The 17,326-nt window shown below is 40.7% G+C and overlaps 1 protein-coding gene across 1 annotated transcript in view; it reads right to left on the bottom strand.

Moving 5' to 3' along the window:
- Positions 1-17,326, bottom strand: part of LOC117512653 (cadherin-4-like) — a 990,586-nt gene that overhangs the window by 363,651 nt on the left and 609,609 nt on the right. The window lies entirely within an intron of this gene.

Genomic DNA, 17,326 nt, shown 5'->3' on the forward strand with positions numbered 1-17,326 from the left:
AAGAATTACAGGCCACAATGGAACAATTAAGTGTGCCTCCTGTCCAGATGCTATCAGACGTGCACACCATAAACAAGACCAGATAGGACACTGGCTGAGGGATGAATCACAGTCTGCGTCTGATACAGACTCCCCTCTCTCACTGATAAAGTCTCACGCTTGTATCCTCCCAGAGAGCTGAGTCACTCAGAATTTACAACAATGTGCTATTAAAATTAAAAGACGTATATACGATGTAAAGTCAGATAAGGTAAGTTGAAAGGGGAGGAAACTGTGAACGCTTGAATTGTAGAACAGTATATCAGCTGAGGTTGGGCAGTTAAGTTCGACTGAGGTTTTTAAATATAGACTTCAGACTTTTCCATTCTCGACTGTCAATGATGTGGGAAGTCTTATTTTTTAGGATCAAGTCTCTGTCTCTTTTTTTTTGTATTTGCTAATTTATCTATTTTTTTTATTAGTTTGGTGTTTTATTGTTTTTGTGAAGCACTTCGTATTCATCCTTTGAAATGCTCTAAAGCAGGGGTGTCCAATATGTTGATCACAAAGATAGTTTGGGTCAATCGCATGGCATTAAAACTGGCCCGTAGCCAGGGCGAGGTCAGGGGTTCAGCAGAACTGCCCATTTCACACACTTTTATCATTTGATGCTGCAAGCTGTTCATCCCGCTGTTTTGTGCAGCAGCTCGGAGTTGAAAAAAAAAACAGTTGTCGTTGTCTCTCTGTGTTTCAAAGCGCGGTGACTACAGCATGCCTGCAGTGAGCTTTGCAAAGACAATTTTACACTTTTCTTTTCTTTAAAACTCTGTGCTGCTCTGTGTCCTTGCTGTGGTTAAACTAAAAACAGCTAAAGACCTGCGACACATGAAAAACAAATACTAACATTTCCCACTCACAAATGCATATAAAATCTCTTTCTGAGGACAGCATGGCATAAGACGTGCTGATAAAACCTTATTTCCTATCAATCGGGTTGTGCTATCTGCATAAAGACACGTTAACATTCTTCCTGCTTCAACAGTGAACCAGGGGCAAATCCAGATAGAATGGTAATTGGACTGCATTTATATATCGCTTTTCCATCTGCATCAGATGCTCAAAGCGCTTTACAATAATGCCTCACATTCACCCCGATGTCAGGGTGCTGCCACACAAGGCACTCATTACACACCAGGAGCAACTAGGGGATTAAGGACCTTGCCCAAGGCCCCATAGTGATTTTCTGGTCAGGCTAGGATTTGAACAAAGGATCCTCTGGTCTCAAGCCCAACAGTTTAACCAGCTTAACTAGACCATCACCTCCCCTATATAGATAGAAAAAGGGTGTTGTGGGGGAAAGGGGGAGACAGCTCCCCTCTCCCCGAGATTAAAGGCCCATCTTTGAAGACACTTTTTCATACTCCTAAATACTACAAGTACTACTATTTAGTGGTGTGCACAGCTAACCAAAAAGTTAACTTTAATAACCATTAATCCGCTAACTGAAAAGTTAACTTTTATAAAGCTAAACCGATAAATCCCTAAAAAAAATTAGCAGAAGTTACAGACAAAAGTTCAACCAATAACTTTCAGTATTGACTTCAGTACACCGCAGCTACTGACATAACGAGTCAACGCTTCTATCTCAGATCAGTCTTCACTCAGCAAAAGAGACCTGCTGATCAGAGAGAAAGGAGAGAGGGGAAAAAAGATCATTTCTTTTCACACCATACAGACCTGCCAGTCATTTCACTATGACATATTTGTAAATATGTCTTTTTTTTTTCATTTGTTAAAAAAGGCAATTTGAAAACTGAAAATTCTGTTTGTTAACTCCTTCATCACTTTTAGCAAATGTGTGGTTGCTCACACTGCCATGAACACTGCCATCTACTGGAAGTAGACCAGCCAACCACAGATGTCAGGAAACTAATGCACCCATAATGCAATGTGGCATGTATGTCAAAACACTAAAACCTTCAAAATTAGTGCATTACTTTAAAACTAAAACATATAGCTGATATTTTCACTTTGTTAAAACGACAGACGTGATGTTAATTTCAATAACGTGTCTGCAATCAGTTTGTTTAAAATTATAACCATAAGTCAAAACTGTCTGCCTGTGCAAGACTCCAGTGAATGACTGGCAGGTCTATATGGTGTGAAGATAATTTTTTTTCTTCCCTTTGTCTTCCTTTCTCTCTGGTAGTCAGCTCTCTTCTGCCTGCAGAGGATAGAGCTCTACCATTCATAGCTGTCTGTCTGCTACAAAACATATAACAGACAGACACTAAAATCTTTGATTTCAGACTTTATAAATGTTTTAACTATTAAGCTTATTGACTATGCCTGCAAAAATATGTTAGCGGTCTAAAAGTTATCAGAACTAAATTTATTGGAAGCTAATTGGTCCCCTGATGGTTTTCAAAGTTATCTGGAAAGCTAATCCGCTAATGAATAGGTTAGCTTTGATAATTAGAGGTTAGTGGGTTCCTGGAACTGTGCCCACCACTGCTACTGCTACTACTACTACTACTACCAATATTAATAATAATGATATTTAATAACAAAAATGTTTACATGTGTATTACTGTGGAGCCGAGTTTTACTACAGTTCTGCACTATATATATATATATATATATATATATATATATATACACTCAACAAAAATATAAATGCAACACTTTTGGTTTTGCTCCCATTTTGTATGAGATGAACTCAAAGATCTAAACTTTTTCCACATACACAATATCACCATTTCCCTCAAATATTGTTCACAAAACAGTCTAAATCTGTGATAGTGAGCACTTCTCCTTTGCTGAGATAATCCATCCCACCTCACAGGTGTGCCATATCAAGATGCTGATTAGACACCATGATTAGTGCACAGGTGTGCCTTAGACTGTCCACCATAAACTACTAGGAAGCTTTTTTTTTTTTAATGGCCATACAAATGAATCAATATACAGAATAATTACTGGAGTAACCATAAAGTCAGTTATTTTTGAGGAAACCTTTGGTATGGGGAGAAGTGTGCCGGATCTCGATCGCACTGTACATCCGTCGCTGTGGAGAAGTGATGACCTACATGCGACCTGCACTACCTGAATTTTCCCAGAATTGTTTTTAAAATAAGACTGAACCTTAAAATATGTCTTCGTTACAGATTTAGCCAGAAGACTACTTTACAGAACACCGGGAACTCTATAATTGGACGTAAATGCAAGATATAAGATGATGACCGTCTTCTGTCCTGACGTGAGTGGTGATGGGGAGTCCGAGGCTTGAGTGAGTGAAAAGAAATCCCCTGTACCATGACTGAAATGTTTAAGTGACCTATGAAGAGGAAGTTTGAAAAGGAGATTTACACTGATTAACAGAATTAACCCTCTGGGGTTGACACCATCATATACAATGGCTGAGACCAAGCTTTACTAAAGTACAAATAACTTTTTAATGATATGAGATAGAAACATACTTTTTTTTTTTGCTGAAAAGTTAACTCCGCAGACTTTCCAGCCAGCTGTTGGTCATCTTTGTACTCCTCATAGAAGCTGTGTGATGACGTGCGCAATGTGAGTGTCCAATTGGAATTGGTTCACCGTCACATGGTTTTCCAAAATCCAATTGTAGGGCAGATTAACCTCACGTGATAAGCCAAAGATTGTTTTTAGCAGTGATATGTTACTAGTTGGCCCGTTTTAATAGCCATCTGGCTGCTGGCTCCAATGCACCCTGCGTCATTACGCACAGCGATGAGGTGAAAGTGAAGCAGACGGAGAGCCTCTGATGACAATTTCACATGCTCAAACACAGAGTGTGTGATTTTTAGAGATGCTCCACTCCTCATACCTGTGAATGTTATTGGTTAAGCCTGTGGCAAGCTCTCTCGCTCCGACGTAAAGCACTGTTTACCATATCAATGGAGCGAGGGGAGAGGGGCTGCTCCGCAAAGTGTAAATGGGCAAAGTGTCAAAGCTGCTTTCAGAGCAGGACAGAACACTCCAAAATGGCAGTAGAAGTAGAAGTATAAGTTTGTGATGTGACTTTGTGTAATAGCAGACAGAAATTGCTTTGAGATGAAGACAAAATGCATAGACCATTTGTATATATTGTTCAAATGTGCATTTGTGTTCATGTTTGAACGTTTTTGTTGTACAGTCTTTCACACAAGAGCGCAAAATACCTTTATAAAGCGTCAAAACAGTTGTTTATTATAGTTTAATGTGTGTTTTGAATAAATGTGTGTGGAAAATTATTCGCTTTACTTTTTCCTTTCTTATTTCTGATTGTAAACCTTTATTACACCTATAAAACACAACTATAGCATATATTCTGAAAGTACAGGTTGTCCTGAAACAACAGAGACATAAAACTGACTGTGGGATGCAGGGAGAGCTGTTAACAGCAATAATAAAACATTTATGTCAGGGAGGTGAACTGTCCAAAAAATGCCCTCAGACCCCAGAAGGTAAAGAAAGAGAAGGTGGAAGAGGAGAAATGAGAAACAAATGTTTATGTTACACAAAGAACCATTTTTTTTCTTTTTTCAAGAGACATTTTTGACAGGTGCGACTTATACTTCAGAAAACTCTCTATATTTTTACACTCAACACATGAAAACAAAATTATTTATGCAATGGGTGTCCACAATCTCTTGGCAAGCTTGACTAATAATTAGAGAGAAATAAACACACTATGAGCGTTGATGTTTTGCCAGGTTTGTGATTTTCATTGTTTTTGTATACCTGCTTACTTTAATGAAGTGTCAGGGGGGCTAGATTCATAGGGCGTGAGGCAGGATACACCCTTGACAGGATGTCAGTCTATCACAGGGCCACATATAGGTGGACAAACTCTAACACACACCTACGGTCAATTTAGAGACACCAATTCACCTCAACTGCTTGTCTTTAGAAGTGGGAGGAAGCCGATGGACAAGGATGGGGAACCTACGCAAAACACAGGGAGAACATGCAAACTCCACACGATAGGACCAGATGGGAAGCGATCCCACAACCTTCTTGCTGTGAGAAAATAGTGCGACCCACGAAGTCACTGTGCCGCCCAGGTGTGTGATGCCACCTACAATCTTCCCATAGCAGAAAGACAAGTGTGTGCTTAGAATAAAGAAAAAGACCAAAAAAAAAAACATCTCCGCAGACATCGAGCCAAGCATACCGGGCATCATAATATCACGGCTGAGATCAGCAGCAGTCATACCAGCACGTCTTCCATCCAGTATGGTTGGGGTGGGGGAGGGGGCAGGGGGAGTAGACTTTGCGTGTTCCATGATTCTGCTGCCTACAGTGATGCAGGAAACAGAATGCCGTTGTAGACTTGTGAACTCTGTCATCCTTTATTGAAGATGACACGTACTTTTAGCAACACATTGCTCTCAGGCTTTCTCCCCTGTGCTGTCGGTTTTACAAAACACTACTGGGAGCGCTCGCTGAAAAACAGAGTGCTACAGACATGCACATAAAACACACAGGAGCTTGCAATCTTTGATTCGGCAACATAAAAGGCGCTTAGATACAGATAGTTACTGTACGCACACACAAACACGCAGATTTAAGTGTCCCCTGGGTCGTCCTTTTCTGTAAAATAATCCTTGTTAGAGATGCAGGGGCGTTGTAATGACTGTCATAACCATTCCAAAGCAGTTAGTCTCAGTACCACCTCAACCCCCAGACTGCTCGAAGGCTACTTCACTCACTCGTTTATTGACTTCATTACCATTAGTGTCTTCATTTTATTGCTGTCATCGTCACCATTCACCTGACAAACGCAGTCTCAGCAGGTTTTCTCTCATCTGGTTCTCTCATGCTCCTTATTTCATATGGATGCTCGCACAGATTAAAATCGACTGAGCAAACACTGATCAAGCTAGAGCAGATTCTTGTCACATTGGGGTCCTGGTACTTCCTGTCTTAATGTATGATTATGAGACTTGGATGCTTACTAGTGAGCTAAGATGACAACTGGATGTCTTTGACACTGGGTCTCCTAACCTTAGGTAGATTGGTGGGGAAGGAGTTGGTTTACCGATATATAGTGTTGGGTTCGATACCAAGCTATCCAGCTTGTCTCCTTGAATAACATAACTGTTCTACATTGTGACTGTCCTCCCGTTTTACAGCTGGGACGACAGTAATTAAACCTAATTAAACCTTATGTACCATGGGCTTTGCTTTCTCAGGGTGCAGGACTACTTTGTGTCCCTAGGGTGAATAAGAAGTCTGGGGGTCATAGAGCTTTCTCTCATCATGCCCCTGTTTTGTGGAATGATCTCCCTGCATCAATAAAACAGTCAGATTCTGTGGAGACTTTCACGTCAAGACTTAAGATGCACTTATTTTCCATTCGTATGGCTAGCATACTGGCATAGTATAGTTTTACGCATTTTACTCTTTTAATTCCTTTTATTAGGAAATGGAGCAGCCGCGGGCTCAACATTACCTAAATTCTGGGTCTTTTAGTGAAGCTTAGGTCTAGTGGCCGGCGATCACCTTAGTATTTTCCTGTTTTTCTTGTTGTTTTAATGCTGACAAATTATACTGTATTTCTTGTCTTTCTGATGCCTGATTCTGTTTTTTCTCTGTTTAAGGTGCAGCTCCATCCAGAGATGGGTGTGGTATTGTGCTGGAGACCCCCTTGTCCTGTGTACCACAGCATTTCCTGTATATTATTTTTGTGAATTGTTCTTAATTTATGTGTGTAGCATAGCCCAAACAGATGGTCACCCCTTTGAGTCTGGTCTGCTTGAGGTTCTTCCTCAGAGGGAGTTTTTCCTTACCACTGCTGCTCTGAGGGTTAGTAAGGTTATACCTTACTTGTGTGAAGCGCCTTGAAGTAACTCTGTTGTGTTTTGGCGCTATATAAATGAAAATAAATTGAAATTGAAAAAAACCAAACAAACTAAAATGTACTGGCCATGGCTGGGAAAATAACCTGCAATGAACTGGCATCCCATCCAAGGGGCCGTCCACACTCCTATCCACTTTATTTACTGTATCTAGGAGTAAGCACCAGCACCAATGGGCATCAGGGCCTGCCAAAGGTGGAAAATCCTGGCTTCTAAAAACTTGAGCACATATTTGGTTTATCCACCTAGTAAACCAGCTGATTCTAATTAGTTCAACTCTTCAAGCAGGTACATGAGCTAATCAGTTAAATCACATGTTCTCTGTGCTTAGGTAGAAGCAATACATGGTAGGATTTTTACTCAGTGAAGCTGGAGTTTTCCAATTCTGGGGACTACATACTACTTCTTCATGAAATCCTTGGGTACCACTGGAATTACTTCGTATCAATCGAATGATTATTAGGGAGAATCAAGTCAGGCTATCAATTGTATAGCGAGGGGTTGGGAACACCATCTGTGGCCATGTGGCGCACTTTTTTGATCTAATCCAGCACACAGGTTGGTCAACACTGGGGAAACCAGCAAATGGAAAAGGCCAAATGGATGCTCACATTTCACTCAGCTGTAGCAGATGGATGGCACTGCTGAGAGATAGGGATGTACCATTTGTCTGTCTGGGTGGATGCTATCTACGACAAGAGATGAATCTGTGGTGTGATAGATTCAGTGATGTGCAGCAACAGCACATGCTCCCAGATTGGATCTTGTCATTTTCATTTTTGGATTTGGAAATGATCATCAGATTTGAAATCCGATATCATCAGTGCTTGAAAATGAATGAATGAATCAACAGATTTTTGAAGTTTTCCGTTTCACGGCAAATGTTTTGATTATTGAAGGAAGAATATGGTCACTCGGCATCCTTGTGGCATGCTTTGCTCTCGATGCCTCGTGCACAATGTCAACGTCAGCACGGCTGTTCAAGTCAGATTGTTTCAAGCTGTCATCCTGGTAGCACCAGTGTCAACTGCTGCATTAACCTTTTATTCTGTCTTGCATGACCAACTATTCATTGTTGTTTGTCCTATGCAGGGAAATCGTTGCCATTAAAAACTTATAAAATTTTGATAGCTTTTGACATGTTATCTTTGTATCTCTTTACCAGTAATCTTATAGCTGTCTTTTTAAATTCCATTTCTCACTTGGTTTCCTGCTCACATCCTCCACTGTTTTTTGACCAGTACAGCCATGTACACAATATTAAAATGTGTCCACATTATCCAGACCTGCATTGTCTAGGTGATAAGTTGTGATATGTGCCAGAGTGTGGAGTACTGACACGACTCTTTGTTGTCACATGAAGACACACTCAGTGCTGATTTTGGCCATTTTGATCATGAAGTACAATAATGCGTGGTTGTTAAAACCCATTATACCATGGTCGGTGAGAATTCCTTGTCTAACTGGCATGCATTATTTTCGTGTATATGCTCACGTAGTTTGGCGAGTTAAGTCACTGTAATGTCACTCACTCTCTGGTCGTCACCACAGCAACGCGCAAATCAGTTTGTGCAGATCAGCGGTGTATTGACAGAAACGTGATAAAACATGGATTTCAAAGTGAATTTTAATATTTTTGGCCAAAATAAAATGTTTGAGGAATGGGAAAAGGAGGAGAGCAAATGAGAAGAACAGCAAAAGCGACGGCATAAAGATTTAACATCAGATGAACTGGACAAGATTGAAGACAGGAAAGAAGAAGAGAATGGTTGCCAAGGATGAAAATATCTTGAGACTGGCATAAAATAGTCCCAAATACTTATGCATTTTTATCAAGTACTGTTAACTTAAATAAATATTTGTGTGTTAGCTCACTGTGTGTGCACTTCACGGAGTAACACCGCTTCGCGATGTGATGTTTTAGACTTTGCGTCGTGCATTCAAACCATAAAATGCACGGCTTCTCGTTGTTTAATCCTTACTTATATCAGTGTTAAAACTCGTATCACCACTAAAACTAACCGAGTTTAAAACTAATCCACTTCCTCTTTTTTGTACAAGATCAAGATTTTCATCCAGTGCATTCATAGAGCTTCACTTTTTCCGCATTTTGTTATGTTACAGCCTTATTCCAAAATTTTTATCCCTCAATGTGACAGATTGATTAGATTTTTGCAAATTTATATATATATATATATATATATTATATAATATAAACACAGTGGTGGGCACAGATAACCAAAAAATTAACTTCGATAACAGATAATCAGATAACTGAAAAGTTATCTTCAATAAAGATAAAATGATAAACCACCCAAAAATGTATCGGAAGTTACAGATAACCGATAACTTCCAGTATTGTCTCCGGTGTAATTGCAACTACTAAAAAGCTGATTTTGAGTTTTAACACTGCGATCACTTTTGGAAGCATCAAAAACGATAACAGACCCAAACTGTTGTGTGTGGGGGGGCTTGGCTGGACACTGTTTTGTGGTTTTTGTGTTTGTTTTCCTTCCCAGGTGGTTTGGGGCTGATCTCTGGGGAGAATGTGCTGCAGAAGAGTCTCTCACCTCTGTCACAGTGATCTGCTGCACCTGTTGCACTCACGTGCGATTCTCTAATCAGGACGATCTATGACACCTGTGACATTCACGTGCAGTTCTGAGGACTCTCAGCTGGTACCAGTGAAGAGATGAAGAACTGCATTTAAGCCAGCAGTGATCTGGGCTTAAGTGCCGGAGAATACGACCGTGTGACGACCGTTTGAGGATGCTGAGGGCCGCTCCAGAATCTGACATTGCGTCTGTGAAGGAGGACGAGGGTGAGAGGCAAGCGCTGTCAGCACACGTCAGAGGTGATTATCCCTTAAAAGCTTATCTGTGAATATAATGTGGTGTTTTTGCGCAGCTAAATTTAAGTATTGAAGAAAATTGTCTCGTTTGCTCCTCGCGGCTGTGGCGTGTGGATTGATAATCCCCACAAGCTGTGAGCAGCTGTTCTTCTGAATTAAGTCTGAAATCAGACCTGAACGTGTTGCTGATAAGTGTGCCTCTAAATAGTTTTTCTTGCTAAAAGTACTGAATAACCGTACCTCTGTTCCTCCTTCGCAGAGTACAGTCTTGGGAAAAGCCACCTGGGGGGGGTGTCGGCGGAGCTCCTGAGTCCAGAACGTTCGGGCTCCGATCCGTTGAGGCACTGGGAGAGCGCGCCACCTCTTCACCCCCAGACTTATTTATTTTGTATTGCACAGTGGAAGAAAAATAAATTTGTTTCTTTTGGAACTGCTTCTGGTTATTTAGCGCTGGGTTCAGTCAGACGCTGGACCGCTCCTCAATCTGCGTCCAGACCATAACACAAACAATGAATCAACATTTCTGTCTTTGAGCACCCTGCCCCCTGCTGGAAGTTCCAGTTTACTACATGGATTCCAGCACAGACGCCACTGAGAGAATACAGAAAGTTCAACTCTGCCCAATCACCACGCTGCCATTTGCTACACCAATTGGTTGATTAATTCTATGTAAACCAACATGTTAATGTGAGGTGTGTCATGTGTTGGTGTTTACAGATAATGTCCTTTTGAAAATATGCCATTTTTATTTGTAAAAAAACCCCAGCCATTTAAAAAAAAAAAAGCCAAGTTGTAATTAGATAAACGTCTGATATAACTGGTGTCAAAATAAATAGGACACTGCCAGCTACTGGACAGTGTGAGTTTTGGCCCTTTTACAGCTGATTTTTCATTTGTGTGAGAATTTTTTGGATGGCACCGAATTTCAGGTTAATCACGTGTCATGCATCGTTTAGTAAACATGGAGTAACGAGCTGCGTTTAACATCTCACGACCACCTCCTGATCGCCGATCGTATGGTCAGATGAAAATCAAACCTGTTTGATATTTTTGTGCCTGTGCAAACACTGCACAGCTGTCTTGTCTTTTTTTTTTTTTTTTACTTTGATGCCTCCTATCAAGAGTTTTTGTAAATTAAGTTTGAAAAAACCCATCTGTTTACGTTTTGCTTCTGGAAATATGAGTCTGATGTGTGGTTTTTGAACATACAATGTGTGTGAGAACATAAATTGGGCACTCTGAACTTTTACACCGTGCGGTTCTGTGGTACAGTGTCTGCCCATCTTGAGTCTGAGCACTGCCATAAACACTACTGGCCAGTAGATGGCAGTAGAGATCTTGTAAACTTGCCAAAACAAGATTCCAGATAATCTGTGTTGCTACTTGCTACGTTTAAGATGCATGGAATTTAATAAAAGCAAACACAAAAACAACATCTATAAACCCAGAGACTATATTCACGAGAGTTTTAGGGACTAGAGTTTAATGCTACTGTCCTGATCAGAGTGTCTCAAATGCATTCTGTTCCTGTCATGAACATACTGAGATTACCCTATCCTACCCATAATGCACTGCTGGGCACAGCATGCCCACACTAAAACCTTAGAAATTTGCACATTACTCTAAAACTAAAACATATATCTGATATTTTCACTTTATAAAACTTCAGAAGTGACGTTAATTTAAATAACTTGTCCGAAATAAGTTTGGTTAAAATTTGAACCATAAGTTAAAAATGTATGCCTCTAGATGATTTGGGTGATATTGGCCGCGTATCAGTATGGGGTTAAAAGAAATTGTGTGTGGTGTGTGTGTGTGTGTGTGTGTGTGTGTGTGTGTGTGTGTGTGTGTGTGTGTGTGTGTGTGTGTGTGTGTGTGTGTGTGTGTGTGTGTGTGTGTGTGTGTGTGTGTGTGTGTGTGTGTGTGTGTGTGTGTGTGTGTGTGTGTGTGTGTTACACATCTGGTCACCTTTGTTTACTACGTTAACGGTCTAAATGTTATTTGACAAAAATTTATTGGAAGATAATTAGTCCAATAATGGTTTTCAAAGTTATCTGAAAAGATAATCCGATAATGAAAACTTTATCTTCGATAATTATCGGATTATTTAGTCCAATTAAGGGTTCTGGAGCCTATCCCAGCAGTCATGAAGTGCGAGGAGGGTACACCCTGGATGAGACACCAATCCGTCGCAGGGCCACATACAGACAAACAAACATTCACAGCCATACACACGCATACAGACAATTTAAAGTTTCCAATCAACCTAACCTGCATGTCCTTGGATGTGGGAGGAAGCCAGAGCACCCAAAGAGAACCCATGCAAACTCCACACAGAAAGGCCACAGGTGGGAATCGAACCCATGACCTTCTCACTGTGAGGCAACAGTGCTAACCACTAAACCACTGTGTTGCCCTATATATATACACAGGCTTTGTTGATGTACCTGTGGTAGCAATTACAGCCTCAACTCTTCTTGAACATGATGCCAGAATGTTGGTGTACCTATCTTTGGGCAGTTTGCCCATTCCTCTTTCCCACATCTCAAACTCCATCTGGTTGGATGGGGAGCATCGATGCACAGCACAGCTCTTGCTGGGCCACTCAAGGACATTCACAGAGTTGTTTTGAAGGCACTCCTTTGATATCTTGGCTTTGTGCTTAGGGTCATTGTACTGCTGAAAGATGAACCTCAATCTGTCAAGAGTGCTCTGGAGCAGATTTTCATCTAGGATGTCTCTGTAAATTGCTGAATTCATATTTTCCTCAATTCTGACTAGTCTCCCAGTTCCTGCTGCTGAGAAACATCCCCACAGCATGTTGCTGCCACCACCATGCTTCACTGTTGGGATGGTGCCTTGTTTCTTCCAAACCTGACACCTGGCATTCACGCTAAAGAGTTCAAACTTTGTGTCATCAGAGGAGAGAATTTTGTTTCTCATGGTCTGGGAGTCCTTCAGGTGCCTTTTGGCAAGCTCCAGGTGGGCTGTCATGTGCTCTTTACTAAGGAGTGACTTCCGTCTGGCCACTCTACCATACAGGTCTGATTGGTGGATTACTGCAGAGATTGTTGTCCTTCTGGAAGGTTCTCCTCTCTCCACAGAGACATCCTGGAGCTCTCTTTATTATTGTTACCAGCAGGACAGGCTCATACCCAACTCATACCCAACATGAGCTTCACTCTTTCTTTCATTCTCTCTTTCATTCTCTTCTAGGACCCTCTGTGGTCCTTGATTAAAGAAACACTATATATATATATATATATATATACATCTTTTAGTTCAGCATAGTTTTTGTCACTTCTCACTCTCTTTCATAGCTGGGTCCAGTAGTCAACACTCGACACATCATTTCCATTTTACATTTACCCAGATCATGTCATGAACCAGTCGAATCATTGACACTTAGTTGAGTAAAAAGTAGATTAAGCCTAGTGTCTTTATCAACATTATTATGAATAATCTATATTGGAAATTTGTACAAATTGTAATCATGGTACCCTGCAAATATTATTATTATTTTTATTTTTGTAGTTGGCAGGTGCCTGATGGGCTCATCCATCCAGAGCAGTCCCACCTGATTCAGAGGGTGGGCAAGGCACCCTAAGGCCCGTCCATGACGCTGGGTGTGTGGCTCAGCTCAGCTGTCTCAGCATGGACCCAACTGGATTTTGTCATCCTCTTCCTGTGGATCACGTTTTCTTTTTGTGCTATGTTGTCAGAATAGAAGAGAATATCACACACCTTTACTAATGACTATGCCTGCAACAATTTGGAATAAATATGATGTCAAGTGTCACATTAGTTCCTCAGAGATTAACTGGAGCACACTCTGTATCCCTGAGCCTCACCTGAGTTTCCACACTGCATATAGTGATGACCTTCTGACAGCTCACAGGCCTTTAACGTAACCCAGAGAACAGATCAGATTGAGAAACACTCCTGATTTGCTCCACTGAGATGCTCTGTGATGCAGAGAACAGCTACTGTATTTCTGGCATTGCATTCCAATAGCTTTCCCACAAGTCTGGCAAAAAAAGAGACAGAAGTGCAGAAATACACTTTGGGGAAAGGAGGTCCCAGCGAGATCAATACAAGCTGATCCTTCAGTGCTGACAGGCCCATGCACATCCCTCTGTGGACCCTCATGTCTGGCTCCCAGTCTGATAAATGCTGACACCCAGAAACATGACACTACTGTGATGGACGCGCGGATGTTTGATTCCAGCAGACAGATCTCCAGGGCTGCTCACGTGTATCAAGGGATTGTTCTTCTGCTATACACTGTGTAGCGTTACTGGTGTCGGATAGCGTGGATATACTTTATGTCAGGCGTGGCACAACCTGGGTGGACACAAATGCAAAAACTCTCACGAGCAGACTGACATAAGAAAAAATAATGAAACAAGCAGGGATTTGGTACACGGGTGGGCCAGCAGCAAAGCAAAGGTACAGATAGGAATGAGGCTGAGGCTTGGTCCAACAAACAGGCAGAGGTCAAAAAATATAGCATGGTGGCAATCGGAGGCAAAGACAAAAATGTGGCAAAGGACAAAACAATGTCAAATACGGGCAGGCTGAATACAAGGCAAAACAAGACAAGGTGCAAAGGCTGGAAAGTGAAAAAACATTCAACAGTCTGGTGAGGAACTGTGAGACTGTGAGGGCTTAAATAATGGCAGGCTAATAGGGCATGAAACAAGGAACAGGTGTGAGGAAGGTTCTGGAAGGGGCATGACCGAGAAAGACAAGTGCAGGTGCAAGAGCGTACAGTGAGACAAAAAGCAAAGTGGACTGGGGCAAGATAAACAATTGACAGAATGTGCTCAAGACAAACAATAATTAACGTGAACAAACAAAAGGGGCAAAGTTAGGAAATAACGTTACAAGTCTAGAAAGCGGAAAACAAGAAGATCAGTGATTGGAATGAAAAAACTCGAACAGAACTGATACTGTTTAATGTATAAAAGCAAATGCAATAAGAGATGACAACATAAACTATGACTGCACTGAAAATAAATGAACAGAAAAACAAAACCAGAGACTAAAGAATAATGCAATAAATAAACAGAACATAATCAGATAAGAAACACTCAAGATAAACACTAACCAAAACCAGTGACTAAAGCATAATACAAAAAAAAATGTGATAAACAGGACTAAACTAAGATTAAAGTAACTTAGGGACCAACAGTGAAGTAATAAAATAAACAATAATTCAAAACTATATGTGGCAAGCAAGAGAACACAGAAGATAAAAGAAAACCAATCATAAACGGAGCATGACCATAATGACATGACAAGACATGAATAAAAACACTGAAAATTCAAGAGCACGGAAGTGGATACGAATCCAGACTTATGACAGACGCCCCTAAAGGGCCGGATCATGACACTTTATACCTCTCCACAATGCCACTGCTTCATTGGTGTTGAGATTGCACTTTAATCCAGAAAACCTCTGCTGCCTACATTCATGCTGTGTGGATTTCCACTGATGCAGGTGCTATGAGTTGCACATGACTCTGTGTGTGTTTGGTGAAAAATTGGTTATAGTGTAAATCCAAGGTCATCAATGAAACATTGAATGTAATAGTTTTTACAGATGAATACAATGTTATTGGAAGCTTTATCGGTAGGGACAACGACATATTGGTCATGTAGCATTTTCCATGTGGCAGAGACCACTGCATCATTCAAGACTGATCTGTATTTAGATTTAACACTGTTGTTAGTTTGTGATTTATATGTAGAAAAATTGTGTGTTCATTTAAATAATTATAATAATGACTGTTTATATAGGGCTTTCTCAGGAATCAAAGCACAAACACAAATATCCTATAGTAAAAGAATAAACACCTATTAAAAAACTACACAAATATACAAAAAAACTCTTTGTTTGAGCACGTGAGATTGTCATGCAAGGTTCTCCATCTGCTTTCACTTTCGCTGTGCGTAATGGCGCACTGGAGGAGTTAGGCGGCTATTCAAACGGGCAAACTAGTAAGATATCACTCCTGAAAATGATCTTTGGTTTATCACATGAGGTAAATCAGCTCTACGATTGGATTTTGAAAAACCATGTGACGGTGAACCAATTCCGATTGGACATTCACATTGCACACGTCATCACACAGCTTCTATGAGGAGTACAAAGATGGCCGACGGTGTATCGAAAGTCAACTTTTCAGCAAAAAAAAAAAAAAGGAAGTTTCTATCTCATATCATTAAAAAGTTATTTATAATTTAGTAAAGCTTGGTCCCAGCCGTCGTATACGACGGCATCGGCCCCAGAGGTTAATATCCACACTAAACCTGCCCATTATAAGAAACTCCACCCAGTCCACACGAAAAAGCGTTAATCAATCATGTAAATTCAGGTCAGGACCCACCCACGTTACACTGGTCTCACCCACACTGCAGCTATTACGTAACCAATACAGGTTTCCAAGACCGATCTACAGCGGTAAACAGATGGTCTCAGAGTGAAAGAGTCTGCTCTCTTCCATCTACACAAAGTAAATATAGATTAATGAAGAGATTAATTAAGAGCGATGCGATTCATTCTTTTCATTGATACATTGTCCTTGTACCAGAACACAGAGCCAAAAGAATTACAGGCCACAATGGAACAATTAAGTGTGCCTCCTGTCCAGATGCTATCAGACGTGCACACCATAAACAAGACCAGATAGGACACTGGCTGAGGGATGAATCACAGTCTGCGTCTGATACAGACTCCCCTCTCTCACTGATAAAGTCTCACGCTTGTATCCTCCCAGAGAGCTGAGTCACTCAGAATTTACAACAATGTGCTATTAAAATTATAAGACGTATATACGATGTAAAGTCAGATAAGGTAAGTTGAAAGGGGAGGAAACTGTGAACGCTTGAATTGTAGAACAGTATATCAGCTGAGGTTGGGCAGTTAAGTTCGACTGAGGTTTTTAAATATAGACTTCAGACTTTTCCATTCTCGACTGTCAATGATGTGGGAAGTTCTTATTTTTTAGGATCAAGTCTCTGTCTCTTTTTTTTGTATTTGCTAATTTATCTATTTTTTTTATTAGTTTGGTGTTTTATTGTTTTTGTGAAGCACTTCGTATTCATCCTTTGAAATGCTCTAAAGCAGGGGTGTCCAATATGTTGATCACAAAGATAGTTTGGGTCAATCGCATGGCATTAAAACTGGCCCGTAGCCAGGGCGAGGTCAGGGGTTCAGCAGAACTGCCCATTTCACACACTTTTATCATTTGATGCTGCAAGCTGTTCATCCGCTGTTTTGTGCAGCAGCTCGGAGTTGAAAAAAAAACAGTTGTCGTTGTCTCTCTGTGTTTCAAAGCGCGGTGACTACAGCATGCCTGCAGTGAGCTTTGCAAAGACAATTTTACACTTTTCTTTTCTTTAAAACTCTGTGCTGCTCTGTGTCCTTGCTGTGGTTAAACTAAAAACAGCTAAAGACCTGCGACACATGAAAAACAAATACTAACATTTCCCACTCACAAATGCATATAAAATCTCTTTCTGAGGACAGCATGGCATAAGACGTGCTGATAAAACCTTATTTCCTATCAATCGGGTTGTGCTATCTGCATAAAGACACGTTAACATTCTTCCTGCTTCAACA

Source organism: Thalassophryne amazonica, chromosome 6 (assembly GCF_902500255.1).
Source record: "Thalassophryne amazonica chromosome 6, fThaAma1.1, whole genome shotgun sequence".
NCBI lineage: Eukaryota > Metazoa > Chordata > Actinopteri > Batrachoidiformes > Batrachoididae > Thalassophryne > Thalassophryne amazonica.